General features: G+C 44.3%; 1 pseudogene; it reads right to left on the reverse strand.

Annotated features, from left to right (window-relative positions):
- LOC135564568 (uncharacterized) overlaps positions 1-18,723 on the reverse strand; it is a 35,883-nt pseudogene that overhangs the window by 4,771 nt on the left and 12,389 nt on the right.

Raw genomic sequence — 18,723 nt, forward strand, 5'->3', positions numbered from 1 at the left:
ACTGTAAGGGAGGGGAGTATTATTACATCTGACTAATTACACACTAACACCTACAGGACAGACTGTAAGGGAGGGGAGTATTATTACATCTGATAATTACACACTAACACCTACAGGACAGACTGTAAGGGAGGGGAGTATTATTACATCAGACTAATTACACACTAACACCTACAGGACAGACTGTAAGGGAGGGGAGTATTATTAAATCTGATAATTACACACCAACACCTACAGGACAGACGGTAAGGGAGGGGAGTATTATTAAATCTGATAATTACACACTAACACCTACAGGACAGACGGTAAGGGAGGGGAGTATTATTAAATCTGATCATTACACACGAACACCTACAGGACAGACGGTAAGGGAGGGGAGTATTATTAAATCTGATAATTACACACTAACACCTACAGGACAGACGGTAAGGGAGGGGAGTATTATTAAATCTGATCATTACACACTAACACCTACAGGACAGACGGTAAGGGAGGGGAGTATTATTAAATCTGATAATTACACACTAACACCTACAGGACAGACGGTAAGGGAGGGGAGTATTATTACATCTGATAATTACACACCAACACCTACAGGACAGACGGTAAGGGAGGGGAGTATTATTAAATCTGATAATTACACACTAACACCTACAGGACAGACTGTAAGGGAGGGGAGTATTATTAAATCTGATAATTACACACTAACACCTACAGGACAGACGGTAAGGGAGGGGAGTATTATTAAATCTGATAATTACACACTAACACCTACAGGACAGACGGTAAGGGAGGGGAGTATTATTAAATCTGATAATTACACACCAACACCTACAGGACAGACTGTAAGGGATGGGAGTATTATTAAATCTGATAATTACACACCAACACCTACAGGACAGACTGTAAGGGATGGGAGTATTATTAAATCTGATAATTACACACCACACCTACAGGACAGACGGTAAGGGAGAGAAGTATTATCACATCTGACTAATTACACACCAACACCTACAGGACAGACTGTAAGGGAGGGGAGTATTATTACATCAGACTAATTACACACTAACACCTACATGACAGACTGTAAGGGAGGGGAGTATTATTACATCAGACTAATTACACACTAACACCTACAGGACAGACTGTAAGGGAGGGGAGTATTATTACATCAGACTAATTACACACTAACACCTACAGGACAGACTGTAAGGGAGGGGAGTATTATTACATCAGACTAATTACACACTAACACCTACAGGACAGACTGTAAGGGAGGGGAGTATTATTACATCTGACTAATTACACACCAACACCTACAGGACAGACTGTAAGGGTGGGGAGTATTATTACATCAGACTAATTACACACTAACACCTACAGGACAGACTGTAAGGGAGGGGAGTATTATTACATCAGACTAATTACACACTAACACCTACAAGACAGACTGTAAGGGTGGGGAGTATTATTAAATCTGATAATTACACACCAACACCTACAGGACAGACGGCAAGGGAGGGGAGTATTATTAAATCTGATAATTACACACTAACACCTACAGGACAGACGGTAAGGGAGGTGTCACGCCTTGGTCATTGTATTTTGTGTTTTGTTAATAGTTTGGGTAGGCCAGGGTGTGACATGGGTATATATGTTGTGTTTCGTATTGGGGTTTGTATTATTTGGGATTGCGGCTGATTAGGGGTGTGGTATAGGTTTGGCTGCCTGAGGCGGTTCTCAATGAGAGTCAGGTGCTTCTCTTTGTCTCTGATTGGGAACCGTATTTAGGTAGCTTGAGTTCGCGTTGTATTTCGTGGGTGATTGTACCTGTCTTTGTGTATTCACCAGATAGGCTGTATAGTTTCACGTTCCGTTTGTTGTTTTGTATTCTCACAGTTATTTCATGTATCGCTATTTCCTTTATTAAAGCACATGAGTAACCTACACGCTGCATTTCGGTCCGACTCTCTTTCAACAGACGAACGCCGTTACAGGAGGGGAGTATTATTAAATCTGATAATTACACACTAACACCTACAGGACAGACGGTAAGGGAGGGGAGTATTATTACATCTGATAATTACACACTAACACCTACAGGACAGACGGTAAGGGAGGGGAGTATTATTACATCTGATAATTACACACCAGCACCTACAGGACAGACGGTAAGGGAGGGGAGTATTATTAAATCTGATAATTACACACTAACACCTACAGGACAGACTAAGGGAGGGGAGTATTATTACATCTGATAATTACACACTAACACCTACAGGACAGACGGTAAGGGAGGGGAGTATTATTAAATCTGATAATTACACACTAACACCTACAGGACAGACTAAGGGAGGGGAGTATTATTAAATCTGATAATTACACACCAACACCTACAGGACAGACGGTAAGGGAGGGGAGTATTATTGAATCTGATAATTACACACTAACACCTACAGGACAGACTAAGGGAGGGGAGTATTATTAAATCTGATAATTACACACCACACCTACAGGACAGACGGTAAGGGAGAGAAGTATTATCACATCTGACTAATTACACACCAACACCTACAGGACAGACTAAGGGAGGGGAGTATTATTAAATCTGATAATTACACACTAACACATACAGGACAGACTGTAGGGGAGGGGCATGCACACACACAACTAACATAAAACATACAACCTTAGGATACAGAAGAGCAACATATTACCTAAGGTTGTATGTTTTATATTAGTGTGTGTGTGTGTGTGTGTGTTAGGATACAGGAGCGCAACATATGACCTAACACACACACACACACACACACACACACACACACACACACACACACACACAACTAATATAAAACATACAACCTTAGGTAATATGTTGCTCTCCTGTATCCTAACACACACACACACCTACAGGACACATATATTACTAAACACACATCTAACTGCAGGACACGAGTGAAGTAAGTTAACAATAAAATATTCACACCTTGAGCACACAGAAGGGGAACATTCTAATGAACAGGACATCATTACACAACACTAGATTAGAAAGACAACCAAAACAACAAGTCCCCAATCTGGCCCCAGACGGCCCTGGGTTAGAGCAGGGTAGGCCATCTAGGACCAACCCTAGGCTTTTGGCCCAAGTCTAAGTCATGGAAACACTAGACTTTAGGCCAAGTACCGGTGTAAATGGCTGCAGTGTAAAACACTTATTTTGTGTACCTGAGTCGGGTCGTCCTTTGCCCCGGGAGATGAGGAAGCCGAAGGGTCCTTTGGGAGGCCTGCTGAGCTCCAGCAGGAGGGTACCGTCAGGGAAGGCCTGGACATCCCTGCCCATCGATCGAACCCCACTGGGGCTGCCCACATCCTCCACACTCAGAACCATCTGGAGGCCCTTACTGGAGAGAGACAGAACAGCAGCATTGAGGTGACATATATGGGGCACAGTATCATGCTATATTTAAAATATATATATATATATATATATATATATACACTGCTCAAATAAATAAAGGGAACACTTAAACAACACAATGTAACTCCAGGTCAATCACACTTCTGTGAAATCAAATTGTCCACTTAGGAAGCAACACTGATTGACAATACATTTCACATGCTGTTGTGCAAATGGTATAGACAACAGGTGGAAATTATAGGCAATTAGCAAGACACCCCCAATAAAGGAGTGGTTCTGCAGGTGGTGACCACAGACCACTTCTCAGTTCCTGTGCTTCCTGGCTGATGTTTTGGTCACTTTTGAATGCTGGCGGTGCTTTCACTCTAGTGGTAGCATGAGACGGAGTCTACAACCCACACAAGTGGCTAAGGTAGTGCAGCTCATCCAGTATGGCACATCAATGCGAGCTGTGGCAAGAAGGTTTGCTGTGTCTGTCAGCGTAGTGTGCAGAGCATGGAGGCGCTACCAGGAGACAGGCCAGTACATCAGGAGACGTGGAGGAGGCCGTAGGAGGGCAACAACCCAGCAGCAGGACCGCTACCTCCGCCTTTGAGCAAGGAGGAGCAGGAGGAGCACTGCCAGAGCCCTGCAAAAAGACCTCCAGCAGGCCACAAATGTGCATGTGTCTGCTCAAACGGTCAGAAACAGACTCCATGAGGGTGGTATGAGGGCTCGACGTCCACAGGTGGGGGTTGTGCTTACAGCCCAACACCGTGCAGGACGTTTGGCATTTGCCAGAGAACACCAAGATTGGCAAATTCGCCACTGGCGCCCTGTGCTCTTCACAGATGAAAGCAGGTTCACACTGAGCACATGTGACAGACGTGACAGAGTCTGGAGACGCCGTGGAGAACGTTCTGCTGCCTGCAACATCCTCCAGCATGACCGGTTTGGCGGTGGGTCAGTCATGGTGTGGGGTGGCAATTCTTTGGGGGACCGCACAGCCCTCCATGTGCTCGCCAGAGGTAGCCTGACTGCCATTAGGTACCGAGATGAGATCCTCAGACCCCTTGTGAGACCATATGCTGGTGCGGTTGGCCCTGGGTTCCTTCTAATGCAAGACAATGCTAGACCTCATGTGGCTGGAGTGTGTCAGCAGTTCCTGCAAGAGGAAGGCATTGATGCTATGGACTGGCCCGCCCGTTCCCCAGACCTGAATCCAATTGAGCACATCTGGGACATCAGGTGTCGCTCCATCCACCAACGCCACGTTGCACCACAGACTGTCCAGGAGCTGGCGGATGCTTTAGTCCAGGTCTGGGAGGAGATCCCTCAGGAGCCCATCCGCCACCTCATCAGGAGCATGCCCAGGCGTTGTAGGGAGGTCATACAGGCACGTGGAGGCCACACACACTACTGAGACTCATTTTGACTTATTTTAAGGACATTACATCAAAGTTGGATCAGCGTGTAGTGTGGTTTTCCACTTTAATTTTGAGTGTGATTCCAAATCCAGACCTCCATGGGTTGATAAATTTGATTTCCATTGATCATTTTTGTGTGATTTTGTTGTCAGCACATTCAACTATGTAAAGAAAAAAGTATTTAATAAGAATATTTCATTCATTCAGATCTAGGATGTGTTATTTTAGTGTTCACTTTATTTTTTTTGAGCAGTGTATATATATATATGAATTCCGTGCCACATAATGCAAACATTTCAATCTTTGACACAGGCTCAGATACATCCATGTAGAATTTACAGGATACACACTGCAATCTATCCTCCCAGGTGATTTCCTGAACAACGTTTTGACTCCCAGGTCTTCATCAAGTCCCATTACTTTTTGCTGGAACTCTTTGACCTTTGACCTAAGATCACCTGTACAATACTTGTGGAAGAGCGTAGGTAATCCTGTTGTATAGAGTATCATATTCAGTATGGCCAATAGGGTTTCAATAAATATATACTGGGCACACCCTTGTGGAATCAACATTGTTTCCATGTCATTTCAATGAAATTACGTTGAACCAACGTGGAGTAGACGTTGAATTGACGTTGTTGCCCAGTGGGGATATTTTGACCCATTTCTACATGACGTTGATGTCGATTAAGGCAGCCCCTCCCGCCTCTCTGATTCAGAGGGGCTGGGTTAAATGCCATTAGACACACTTCAGTTGAATGCATTCAGTTGTATAACTGACTAGGTATCCCCTTTCCCTTTCATACCATAGCAAACATGCAATTTGATTTCAGTAATAAGCCATGAAGGTGAATGGAGAGACAAATGATGGTCTGCTGCCTTGTGCCATTTCCAGTTTTATAATCTAAATAATAAAGTCAATGAATGGAGATGGTCTGCTTCCTATATTAAGGTCTCTATGGCAGAACCCCCCATAGAAAGCCATGTAGCGCTGCCCATATATAGCACGGCTGTGTCATACTCCTAGCCTATTAGGTTTCTGCCTCTCCACGAAGTTGAGTTAAGTGCAAGGCTGAAATGTCCTCCTCTCTGATCTCTAGTGTGTCAGCAGCTAGGACACACACACACACACACTCACGTTCATGTACAGACACACACACACCTTGCATTGTTGGGTTTTGAATTTGCAAGAAAGGCATTTCACTGTAGTTCTTCATGTGACTTTAACATTTTAAACACACACACATGTACACACACACACACACGTACGCACACTTGACGGACACGCACACTAATAAACAAACACACACTCACTAACACAGGCAGTGTCAATAACATCACCAAACAGTCGATGTTCAATTTCATCACTGCTCCAAGGCACCTTCCCAAATCCATCATAAGATGTTGCAATAGTTTTCTGAATTCCATGTCTTTCTTCGGCAGCACCACTGCACTGAATCTATTTTTATCTGTCAGACCCAGTGAATGGAAACTATTCGGATGGACGACACGCACGGTAGCCATCCATGCATACCAGAGATTCCCGGGAGCCTTGAGCACATGCCATCCGTGTAACATCCTGTCAGGAAGGATCCATGTTGACTTCATTCATAATGTTTTGACATGAAGTGCCACTTTAGAGAAGATCAATGTGCAAGCTTTGCATTGTGACAGATTGGATGTTAGATTAACTGTTATTATTGCAAAGTTGCCTATTTTTATGTTGCTGACGTCATAGTTCTAATGTGTGTGTGTGTGTGTGTTTATGTTATACCCAGTGACATGTATTCATGGATCTCAAGGGAAGCCAGGCTTCCCCAAATTTTTTACCTATAAATAAATTATGATAAAATAATTTATCTTTTGTCTCTCTGTGTTTTCATAATTTTCCATCAATTCGCAAGTGGCTGATTCTCACCGGAGAAATCATCTGAGCGAGGGAAACAGCGCCCCTCTGCCTCAGTATTTGTAGCCCGTGTATCTGATGCTGTCTGGACCAAAAGAGCATAACATGTTGCTGCCGAAGCATTTGATTGATTGATGCCAGCAAGCATTTGGCCTCCCTTGATCATTTTTGGGTAAAATAAGTAGCTGAGCTCAACTGTGGGTTGTCCAGGTGCAGCAAAACACCCACCAAGGGAGGCCAGTTTGGATTTGGCTTCAGACAAATCAAATCACTTCCTTTGCAAAATGCAATATTCAGAAAAACGTGTCCGTTTGTCTGCTTGTGTTGATGTCCTGCAGTAGCTAGCTTGTGTTGATGTCCTGCAGTAGCTAGCTTATGTTGATGTCCTGCAGTAGCTAGCTTGTGTTGATGTCCTGCAGTAGCTAGCTTGTGTTGATGTCCTGCAGTAGCTAGCTTGTGTTGATGTCCTGCAGTAGCTAGCTTGCTAAACTGGCCCTTTCCTAAGCCATGGATGGAGATGTGGATTTGGACTTGCGGTTTTGACTTATACTGAACAAAAATATAAAACACAACATGCAACAATTCCAACGATGTTACTGAGTTACAGTTCATATAAGTCAATTGAAATAAATAAATTAGGCCCTAATCTATGGATTTCACATGAAATGGGGCGCAGCCATGGGTGGGCATAGGCCCACCCACTGGGAAGCAAGGCCCAGCCAATCAGAACGAGTTTTTCCCCACAAAAGGGATTTATTACAGACAGAAATACTGCTCAGTTTCATCAGCTGTCCGGGTGACTAGTCTCAGACATCCAGCAGGTGAAGAAACCGGATGTGGAGGACCTGGGCTGGCGTGGTTACACGTGGTCTGCAGTTGTGAGTCCAGTTGGAAGTACTGCCAAATTCTCTAAATGACGTTGCACCTGTGTAATGATCATGCTGTTTAATCAACTTCTTGATATGTCACACCTGTCAGGTGGAAGGATTATTTTGGCAAAGGAGAAATGCTCACTAAAATTTGTGCACAAAATTTGAGATAAATAAGCTTTTTGTGCATATGGAACATTCCTGGGATCTTTTATTTCAGCTCATGAAACATGGGACCAACACTTTACAATTTTGCGTTTATATTTTTGTTCTGTATAATTCTCTGTACAGGCCAATGATTATGACGCCGATTCTGATCTAACCATAAATTAAATAATTTCATTATTCTTTTGGCCAAATTTCATATACACAAATGTAAATTTACAAACAGAAAACCACATTTTCGTACCCTACAAAAAGAAATTGAACTGTATTTTAAGACGGTTAAATGCTCTACTAACAAAAAAGCTGTTAGAATTGTAAGTATATGCATGTCCCTTAAGGTCCTTGTGTAATTGTAATGTGATATTGTACCCCCTAGCTCGATTGTCCATTGTTTGTAATCTATGTATGCTTGTGTTCCCTCATGTGCTTTATGTATTGATTTGTTGTTAATAAAAAAATTTAAAAAATAATAATAAAAAAAATAGTTTGTGCCACTGGCCTGAGATTACTGAATTTCAATATGTAGCCTAGCTAACATAACTGGTTCATTGTTGCCCATGCGAGCAGGCTAGCACGCATTTGAGCTAGGTAGCCTATGAGAACAAAACTTAAAGTGTACTGTATGACAGGGCCATAGACCGTCTTGCCAACATGAGAGAGAGGAGGATGCCATTGGCGTTCTTGTCTATAAGTAGGGTGAGTCAGCATTTTTTTGATTTACTTCCGCGCGCACACACACATCAGTACCATTGGTAGCCACATGATATTTAGCAACACTGATTGAACTGAATTTTTTTTGGTACAGTACCTTTAAGTTTGCTTTCAGTCTTTTAAACTAAGCATATATAGCCTTGTTGATTTGATTAAATGACCAAGTGTAAATGGTGCTGGAACAGTGGAGGCAGTGCTCCTGTTGTCTTTGTGCTGACTTGCGATAACTCTGTGGTTATAAATCAGTAGTTGTTTAGTAAACTGTCGAAAACATCCACTTGCTTGACCATGCATGCTACATCATGTGATATGTTTGTCTGCAATATTTGCTTTGTGGACTTCACTGGACATCTGTTTCTTTATGGTTTTGTGATGAAACAAACGTATATGTGTAGTTGAATTTATTCCACCACTGTGTGACTGTCTTTTTGTTGTCACAGCCTTATTGTACATCACGGTGGAGTTTGATCAAATGGGTTATAGAGTAAACAACGCAATTATCACAACATAGGTTGTAATTAAGCAATAAGGCCCGAAGAGGTGTGGTATATGGCCAATATACCACGTCTAAGGCTGTTCTTGGATATACCACAAACCCCTGAGGTGCCTAATTGCTATTATAAACTGGTTACCAATGTAATTAGAACAGTAAAAATAAATGCTTTGTCATACCCATGGTATACCACGGCTGTCAGCCAATCAGATTTCAGGGCTCGAACCACCCAGTTTATAATATGGCTTTTTTTACTGGCTTGGCTTCCTCAGTGATGTTTACTGACGCACCGTACTGGTTATACCTGAGAGCAGGGCTGCTGGGCTGATCTCCAGGTGTGTATGCACTGGAGCCATCTCTCTTCTTCTTGGAGGACTGTACATTCTGGACTGATGACGATTTCCTCAGCTGCTTAAAGGGTTACCCCTGGAGATGAGAAACGAACATGACAGCAGCCCTAGGCGACCATCCCCAATTTGCATTTAGATTCATTTTAAGATGGTGTTACTTTTTTTCAAGGTATCAGCAAATACCTTGACCAAATATGCACTTTACAGTATAGTTATGAGGAAAAATATTTACATTTGTAGTACACGGTCACAACAATGTTCAAACTAACTGAGATCTCAGTATCCTTATGGATTAAACCGTTTGACAAACATAAAGCAGAACCTCTCAGACTACAATCAAGGTTAGAATCGCTGTAATTCCCTATAATTCAAAAGCTAAATCTCCTCTCACCATGCGTAGGGACTGGAGCGACGGTGCTTACCTCAGTTGGCTGGGTTCTGGGCGTGCAGGGCTGGAGCTGGGGGCAGGAAAGGCCGGGGGGACACCCCGGGGCTGGAAGCTAAGCTGCTCCATGCTACTGGAGCGCCCTTTACCCAGCTTCCCCACCCATTCAGGCCGATAGCGGAGAATAAACTACGCAGAGAAAGCTTGGACCTGGCCTCCTGCTGCTCTGTCTCTGTCCCTACCATCCTGTGAGGGAAAGTGGGAGAGACAGATCAACAGAAAGACATTGAGAGATGGACAACAACATATAAACAAGTACAGACATGATGAGTCACATCTAAGCTGGACTCAACTTCATTATAAATTCTAGTTCTTAATTTGATCGGGAAAACCTTTTGAAATAGATAGAATTCATCCAGAAAATTGAAAGAATAATTTCACCTCAGATGCTTGCATTAATTCACTTATTACTATTTGGTCAGAAGAGGTCAGTGTTGAGTTAAAAAGTATTAGACTGAGGCAGTGCTCTGTTTGTCTGCACCACAACTCTGACCTAGTTTGTATAAAAATGTTATCAGTCTGTGGAATACCACTAATGCCTATAGGCTAAGGCTGGCTGTCAGACAGAGCTCCAAATTAGATGATAGTTTAGTAAAATAGAACATTGTGGGAATCTAAAAATAGTTTTCTTCAACATCTCTTTCTGAAAAGGAGGAGGACAGATTAATTTTGGGTCAAACCTATTCAAACCTATTTGGTCATATGCAAATGAATATTTTGCTGTGCGACCAGGAGTTTTATTTCGGGAGCACACTCCGATTTGAGAAAAAATCTTCCAGATAATTGTTGTAATCAAAAATCAAATCTAATTTTATTTGTCACATGTTTTGTAGACAACAGGTGTAAACTAACAGCAAAATGATTACATTTACATTTTACATTTAAGTCATTTAGCAGACGCTCTTATCCAGAGCGACTTACAAATTGGTGCTTTCACCTTATGACATCCAGTGGAACAGCCACTTTACAATAGTGCATCTAGGTCTTTTAAGGGGGGAGGGGAGAAGGATTACTTTATCCTATCCTAGGTATTCCTTAAAGAGGTGGGGTTTCAGGTGTCTCCGGAAGGTGGTGATTGACTCCGCTGTCCTGGCGTCGTGAGGGAGTTTGTTCCACCATTGGGGGGCCAGAGCAGCGAACAGTTTTGACTGGGCTGAGCGGGAACTGTACTTCCTCAGTGGTAGGGAGGCGAGCAGGCCAGAGGTGGATGAACGCAGTGCCCTTGTTTGGGTGTAGGGCCTGATCAGAGCCTGGAGGTAGTGAGGTGCCGTTCCCCTCACAGCTCCGTAGGCAAGCACCATGGTCTTGTAGCGGATGCGAGCTTCAACTGGAAGCCAGTGGAGAGAGCGGAGGAGCGGGGTGACGTGAGAGAACTTGGGAAGGTTGAACACCAGACGGGCTGCGGCGTTCTGGATGAGTTGTAGGGGTTTAATGGCACAGGCAGGGAGCCCAGCCAACAGCGAGTTGCAGTAATCCAGACGGGAGATGACAAGTGCCTGGATTAGGACCTGCGCCGCTTCCTGTGTGAGGCAGGGTCGTACTCTGCGGATGTTGTAGAGCATGAACCTACAGGAACGGGCCACCGCCTTGATGTTATTTGAGAACGACAGGGTGTTGTCCAGGATCACGCCAAGGTTCTTAGCGCTCTGGGACGAGGACACAATGGAGTTGTCAACCGTGATGGCGAGATCATGGAACGGGCAGTCCTTCCCGGGAGGAAGAGCAGCTCCGTCTTGCCGAGGTTCAGCTTGAGGTGATGATCCGTCATCCACACTGATATGTCTGCCAGACATGCAGAGATGCGATTCGCCACCTGGTCGTCAGAAGGGGGAAAGGAGAAGATTAATTGTGTGTCGTCTGCATAGCAATGATAGGAGAGACCATGTGAGGTTATGACAGAGCCAAGTGACTTGGTGTATAGCGAGAATAGGAGAGGGCCTAGAACAGAGCCCTGGGGACACCAGTGGTGAGAGCACGTGGTGAGGAGACGGATTCTCGCCACGCCACCTGGTAGGAGCGACCTGTCAGGTAGGACGCAATCCAAGCGTGGGCGCGCCGGGAGATGCCCAACTCGGAGAGGGTGGAGAGGAGGATCTGATGGTTCACAGTATCGAAGGCAGCCGATAGGTCTAGAAGGATGAGAGCAGAGGAGAGAGAGTTAGCTTTAGCAGTGCGGAGCGCCTCCGTGATACAGAGAAGAGCAGTCTCAGTTGAATGACTAGTCTTGAAACCTGACTGATTTGGATCAAGAAGGTCATTCTGAGAGAGATAGAGTTTTCAAGAGTTTTGGAGAGAAAAGAAAGAAGGGATACTGGTCTGTAGTTGTTGACATCGGAGGGATCGAGTGTAGGTTTTTTCAGAAGGGGTGCAACTCTCGCTCTCTTGAAGACGGGAGGGACGTAGCCAGCGGTCAGGGATGAGTTGATGAGTGAGGTAAGGGAGAAGGTCACCGGAGATGGTCTGGAGAAGAGAGGAGGGGATAGGGTCAAGCGGGCAGGTTGTTGGGCGGCCGGCCGTCACAAGACGCGAGATGTCATCTGGAGAGAGAGGGGAGAAAGAGGTCAGAGCACAGGGTAGGGCAGTGTGAGCAGAACCAGCGGTGTCGTTTGACTTAGCAAACGAGGATCGGATGTCGTCGACCTTCTTTTCAAAATGGTTGACGAAGTCATCTGCAGAGAGGGAGGAGGGGGGGGAGGGGGAGGAGGATTCAAGAGGGAGGAGAAGGTGGCAAAGAGCTTCCTAGGGTTATTACTTATGGGTCCTTTCCCAACAATGCAGAGTTAAAGGTAAGTTGGAACATTTAATAAAGAAATAGAACTAGTGAGAGTGAAATGCACAGTTAATAATAAATAAAAAATAATGAGTAGAAAATATCATGGCTATCTACACTGCTCAAAAAAATTAAGTGAACACTAAAATAACACATCCTAGATCTGAATGAATGAAATATTCTTATTAAATACTTTTTTTCTTTACATAGTTGAATGTGCTGACAACAAAATCACACAAAGATTATCAATGGAAATCAAATTTATCAACCCATGGAGGTCTGGATTTGGAGTCGCACTCAAAATTAAAGTGGAAAACCACACTACAGGCTGATCCAACTTTGATGTAATGTCCTTAAAACAAGTCAAAATGAGGCTCAGTAGTGTGTGTGGCCTCCACGTGCCTGTATGACCTCCCTACAATGCCTGGGCATGCTCCTGATGAGGTGGCGGATGGTCTCGTGAGAGATCTCCTCCCAGACCTGGACTAAAGCATCCGCCAGCTCCTGGACAGTCTGTGGTGCAACGTGGCATTTGTGGATGGAGCGAGACATGATGTCCCAGATGTGCTCAATTGGATTCAGGTCTGGGGAACAGGCGGGCCAGTCCATAGCATCAATGCCTTCCTCTTGCAGGAACTGCTGACACACTCCAGCCACATGAGGTCTAGCATTGTCTTGCATTAGGAGGAACCCAGGGCCAACCGCACCAGCATATGGTCTCACAAGGGGTCTGAGGATCTCATCTCGGTACCTAATGGCAGTCAGGCTACCTCTGGTGAGCACATGGAGGGCTGTGCGGCCCCCCAAAGAAATGCCACCTCACACCATGACTGACCCACCGCCAAACCGGTCATGCTGGAGGATGTTGCAGGCAGCAGAACGTTCTCCACGGCGTCTCCAGACTCTGTCACGTCTGTCACATGTGCTCAGTGGGAACCTGCTTTCATCTGTGAAGAGCACAGGGCGCCAGTGGCGAATTTGCCAATCTTGGTGTTCTCTGGCAAATGCCAAACGTCCTGCACGGTGTTGGGCTGTAAGCACAACCCCCACCTGTGGACGTCGGGCCCTCATACCACCCTCATGGAGTCTGTTTCTGACCGTTTGAGCAGACACATGCACATTTGTGGCCTGCTGGAGGTCATTTTACAGGGCTCTGGCAGTGCTCCTCCTTGCACAAAGGTGGAGGTAGCGGTCCTGCTGCTGGGTTGTTGCCCTCCTCCACGTCTCCTGATGTACTGGCCTGTCTCCTGGTAGCGCATCCATGCTCTGGACACTACGCTGACAGACACAGCAAACCTTCTTGCCACAGCTCGCATTGATGTGCCATCCTGGATGAGCTGCACTACCTGAGCCACTTGTGTGGGTTGTAGACTCCGTCTCATGCTACCACTAGAGTGAAAGCACCGCCAGCATTCAAAAGTGACCAAAACATCAGCCAGGAAGCATAGGAACTGAGAAGTGGTCTGTGGTCTCCACCTGCATAACCACTCCTTTATTGGGGGTGTCTTGCTAAATGCCTATAATTTCCACCTGTTGTCTATTCCATTTGCACAACAGCATGTGAAATGTATTGTCAGTGTTGCTTCCTAAGTGGACAGTTTGATTTCACAGAAGTGTGATTGACTTGGAGTTATATTGTGTTGTTTAAGTGTTCCCTTTATTTATTTGAGCAGTGAATATACAGGGAGTACCAGTACCGAGTTGATGTCCAGGAGTACAAGGTAATTGAGGTAAAGTGACTAGGAAACAGCATGGATAAGACAGTAGCAGCAGTGTATGTAATATGTATGTGTGTGTGGCGTCAGTATTCATGTCTGTGTATGTTGTGTGTTTTTGTGGGTAGAGTCCAGTGTGTGTGCAAGAGAGTTAGTGCAAAAAAGGGTAAATGCAGGTAGTCTGGGTAGCCATTTGATTAGCTATTTAGCAGTCTAAAAGAAAGTATTGTGGCTTGGGGGTAGAATCTGTTCAGGGCCTGTTGAGGTCCTGTTGGTTCCAGACTTAGTGCATTGGTACCGCTTGCCATGCAGTAGCAGAGAGAACAGTCTGTGGCTTGGGTGGCTGGAGTCTTTTTGGGCCTTCCTCTGACACCACCTGTTATAGAGGTCATGGATGGCAGGGAGCTCGGCCCCAGTGATGTATTGGGCCGTACACATTAACCTCTGTAGCGCCTTCCAGTCGGATGCTAAGCAGTTGCCATACCAAGCCAGTTAAGATGCTCTCGATGGTGCAGCTATAGCACTTTTGGAGAATCTGAGGGCCCATGCCAAATCTTTTCAGCCCCTTGAGGTGGAAGGGGCGTTTTTTGTGCCCTCTTCACAACTGTGTTGGTGTGTTTGAACAATGATAGATCCTTAGTGATGTGGACATCGAGGGACTTGAAGCTCCTGACCCGTTCCACTACAGCCCCGTTGATGTGAATGGGGGCATTCTCGGCCCTCCGTTTCCTGTAATCCACAATCTGCTCCTTTGACTTACTGACATTGAGAGGTTGTTGTCCTGGCACCACACTGCCAGTTCTCCAACCACCTCCCCATAGGCAGTCTCATCGTTGTCGTTGATCAGGCCTACCACCGTTGAGTCGTCGGCAAACTTAACAATGGTGTTGGAGTCGTGTGCAGCCACGCAGTTGTGGGTGACCAGGGAGTACAGGAGGGAACTAAGCACTCACCCGAGGGGCCCCTGTGTTGAGGGTCTGCGTATCAGATGTGTTATTACCTAGCCTCACCACCTGGGCGCGGCCCATCAGGAAGTCCAGAATCCAGTTGCAGAGGAAGGTGTTCAGTCCCAGGGACCTTAGTTTTGTGATTAGCTTCGAGGGCAGTATGGTATTGTACACTGAGCTGTAGTTAATTAACAGCATTCTCACGTAGGTGTTTATTTTGTCCAAGTGGGAAAGGGTAGTGTTGAGTGCAATAGAAATTGCATCCTCTGTGGATCTGTTGGGGTGGTATGTGAATTGGAGTGGGTCCAATGTGTGCTATGACCAGCCTTTCAAAGCATTTCATGGCTACAGATGTGAGTGCTATGGGTGATAGTCATTTAGACAGGCTACCTTGGCGTTCTATGGGGGTCTGCTTGAAACATGTTGGTATTGCAGACTGGATCAGGGAGGGATTGATAATGTTAGTCCATGGCTTCTGGTTGGGATATGTACATACGGTCACTGTGGGTATGATATTGTCATTGCACTTATTAATGAAGTCAGTGACTGATGTGGTAAACATGGATGAATCCTGGAACAAATTCCAGTTTGTGCTAGATAAACACTCCTGTAGCTTAAGCATCCGCTTCATCGGATCACTTCTGAATTGAACGTGTCACTAGTACTTCCTGTTTGAGTTTTTACTTGTAAGCAGGAATCAGGAGGATAGAGTTATGGTCAGATTTGCTAAATGGAGGGCGAGGGAGAGCTTTGTATGTTTCTAGTTGTGAGGAGTAAAGGTGTGATAAGATAATGATTAAATAATTCCACTCTGAAACCTTATAATTGTATGAAATTTATTAGAATCATAAAATTATAATCTGATTGTGTGTAGTTTTTGTCAGAATTAGATTAAACAATATATCTGTATAGTGGAAAAACACAGACTGTCACGAATACCGCCGAAGGTGGCTCCCCTTCCTGTTCGGGTGGCGCACGGCGGTCGTCGTCGCCGGTCTACTAGCTGCCACCGATCCCTTTTTCCTTTTCATTTGTTTCTGTCTAATTGTTTTCACCTGTTCCTTGTTGGGGTTTTGGGATGGGTGTTATTTAAGTTTGTTTTGCCCGCTGGTGTTTGTGCGTGCTTGTTGGTTGTTTCGTTTGGTGATGTATCGTGTTTGTTTTGGGTTTTCGCTGTCCAGTGTTTGTAACTAGGTGTTGGGTTTGTTTAGCGCCAGTGTTTTAGGGCATTCACCCATGTTTGGACCGGTTACGTTTTGAAGGACATTAAAGCGTTTTTCCCGTTCACCTCACTCTCTGCAGACTGTCTGAGCAAGGCGTAGTTTAGGATTTGAACTTGTAGGTGTGTGCCAAAGGGGGAAAAAAAGAAAGGAGAACAATTAAACTGTGTTTGGACCGACCTGGCTAGGCCTCTGAGACTTCTCAAGGTTTCTCTAATCTCGGGGGAATGGAACTGTCGGCTGGGTAGTGATACACAGTGGTGAGAACTATGGAGAAGGATAAAACTCACCTACTGTTTGTGTGTATGTATGTGCGTAGGATACCTACTGTTTGTGTGGAAGTATGTGCGCAGCTATAAAATTGGATGTCTTTGTATAATGGATTTCAGAGTGTTCTCGTGAATAAACTGTACTATCTTTTTGCATAAGCTGAGTCTGACTAATTATTATTAAACCCATGGTCTTACAGATCTCGGGGATTGGTCAGAGCTATTGATTGTCAGTTATTATCATTGGGATTGAAAATTCTCATGACAAGGTGATAGAGTTTTTTCCCCCTCGAGTTGCACAAGTGACATGTTGGTAGAAAATAGGGAAAACTGATTTCAGTTTTCCTGCATTAAAATCACCGGCCACTAGGAGCGCTGCCTCTGGATGAGCATTTTCTTGTTGACTTATGGCCCTATAAAGCTTGTTGAGTGAGGTCTTAGTGCCAGCATCGGTTTGTGGTGGTAAATCGACAGTATGCTCTACAGCTTATCATGAAGAATTCTAACTGCCCTTATATAGACAGGTGTGTGCCTTTCCAAATCATGTCCAATCAATGTCGTTTACCACAGGGGGACTCCAATCAAGTTTGCAAAATATTCTAAAAACCTGTTTTGGGTTTGTCATTATGGGGTATTGTGTGTAGATTGTTGAGATTTTTACTATTTTAATCAATTTTAGAATAACTAACGTAACAAAAATGTGGAAAAAGTTAAGGGGTTTGAATACTTTCCGAAGGCACTGTACACGTAGTTAACCATTTGTTTCCACTTTGTTCAGTCATGTTACCTCATTGGCTAGTTAGGTAACTGGTAACTTTGGATAAAATCGCAAATATTTGGGTTGTACAGAAAGAAAGGAAAAGGGATAGCTTCTTCAGGAGATCTATGATCATAGCAATGAATGAATGACAAATATCTTGCATGTCATCATCATAAACCTAATGTTTTTAAAGAGACAGTGTACAAATGTCAACATAATGTATCCCCAATAGGAAAATAGTGCTTTGTACACAATGTTGAAACCACAAATGACATTGTAATTTCAATGACAGGTATTCGTATCAACATGTTAGCTTGTATAATAAACTAATGTCTTTTACAGTTACATTCGTTTCTAGTGCACAACATGCTTCTAAAGTAGCTAGACTTCATATAGGCTGTATCTCAATTCATTTTTTAAAAATCATATTTTCTGGTGCTCCTAACTTTCTAAATTGGGTTCACCAGTGTAACCAAATGTTTTTTTGTTTTTTAAAATTTAGAGCCCTGTGTGGGCAACTCTGCAAATTGTGCTTTGTTCCAGCCACACCTACCGTAATTCACCTAATCAAGGTACTGTGATGAGCAGGCCTGGAGTGCTTTCATGCCAAATTCTGCCATATACAAACAGTGATATTAGAGACTCAGCGATGAGACTTGCTCTAGCTTCGCTCCTAACCCTTAATTTAACCTTGACCTGAAATAACTAAATATGTAAAAAGATAGGCTTGCTGGGATTTAGCTATCAGAGGGCAAGGAAGGTAATCCTTTACAATCAACACAAAGCTTCAGGTCAGTTTAGAATTAAGCATAAGAGTGTGGTTTTGGGAGGGAGTTACCAGTACTCAGGGAGATGCACTAGTGCTTTCCTCCCTCTGATGCTCTGCTCTCATTGGCCCCATGACCAGTCCATCACACCCAGAGTGGTATGGGGGAGGGGTTATGATGTTGGCTCCTCCCAGAGAGAGTTCTCCCATCCATGGATGTTGCAGCTCCACTTCTAGAGGGGAGGGAGGGATGCTTACAAGGTGAAGAATCTAACTTTCATATTTAAAAAAAAAAAAAAAATGAAAAGCAGGAATATTAGAGCCTTGTTAGACTGACATTTGCATGTGCTACGATATTTTTGTAGAATATTGTTTGTGAGATGTGAATTTCTTGCTACATATTTGCTACATTTTTTCAGGGTGGGGATTGTTGAGTATTTATCATGCATAGACACAGCGCGAGACAAAGAGAGTCAGAGGGGAGAGAGAGAGAGAAATAGATGGCGAGAGAGA

Source organism: Oncorhynchus nerka, linkage group LG25 (genome assembly GCF_034236695.1).
Source record: "Oncorhynchus nerka isolate Pitt River linkage group LG25, Oner_Uvic_2.0, whole genome shotgun sequence".
Taxonomy (NCBI): Eukaryota; Metazoa; Chordata; class Actinopteri; order Salmoniformes; family Salmonidae; genus Oncorhynchus; species Oncorhynchus nerka.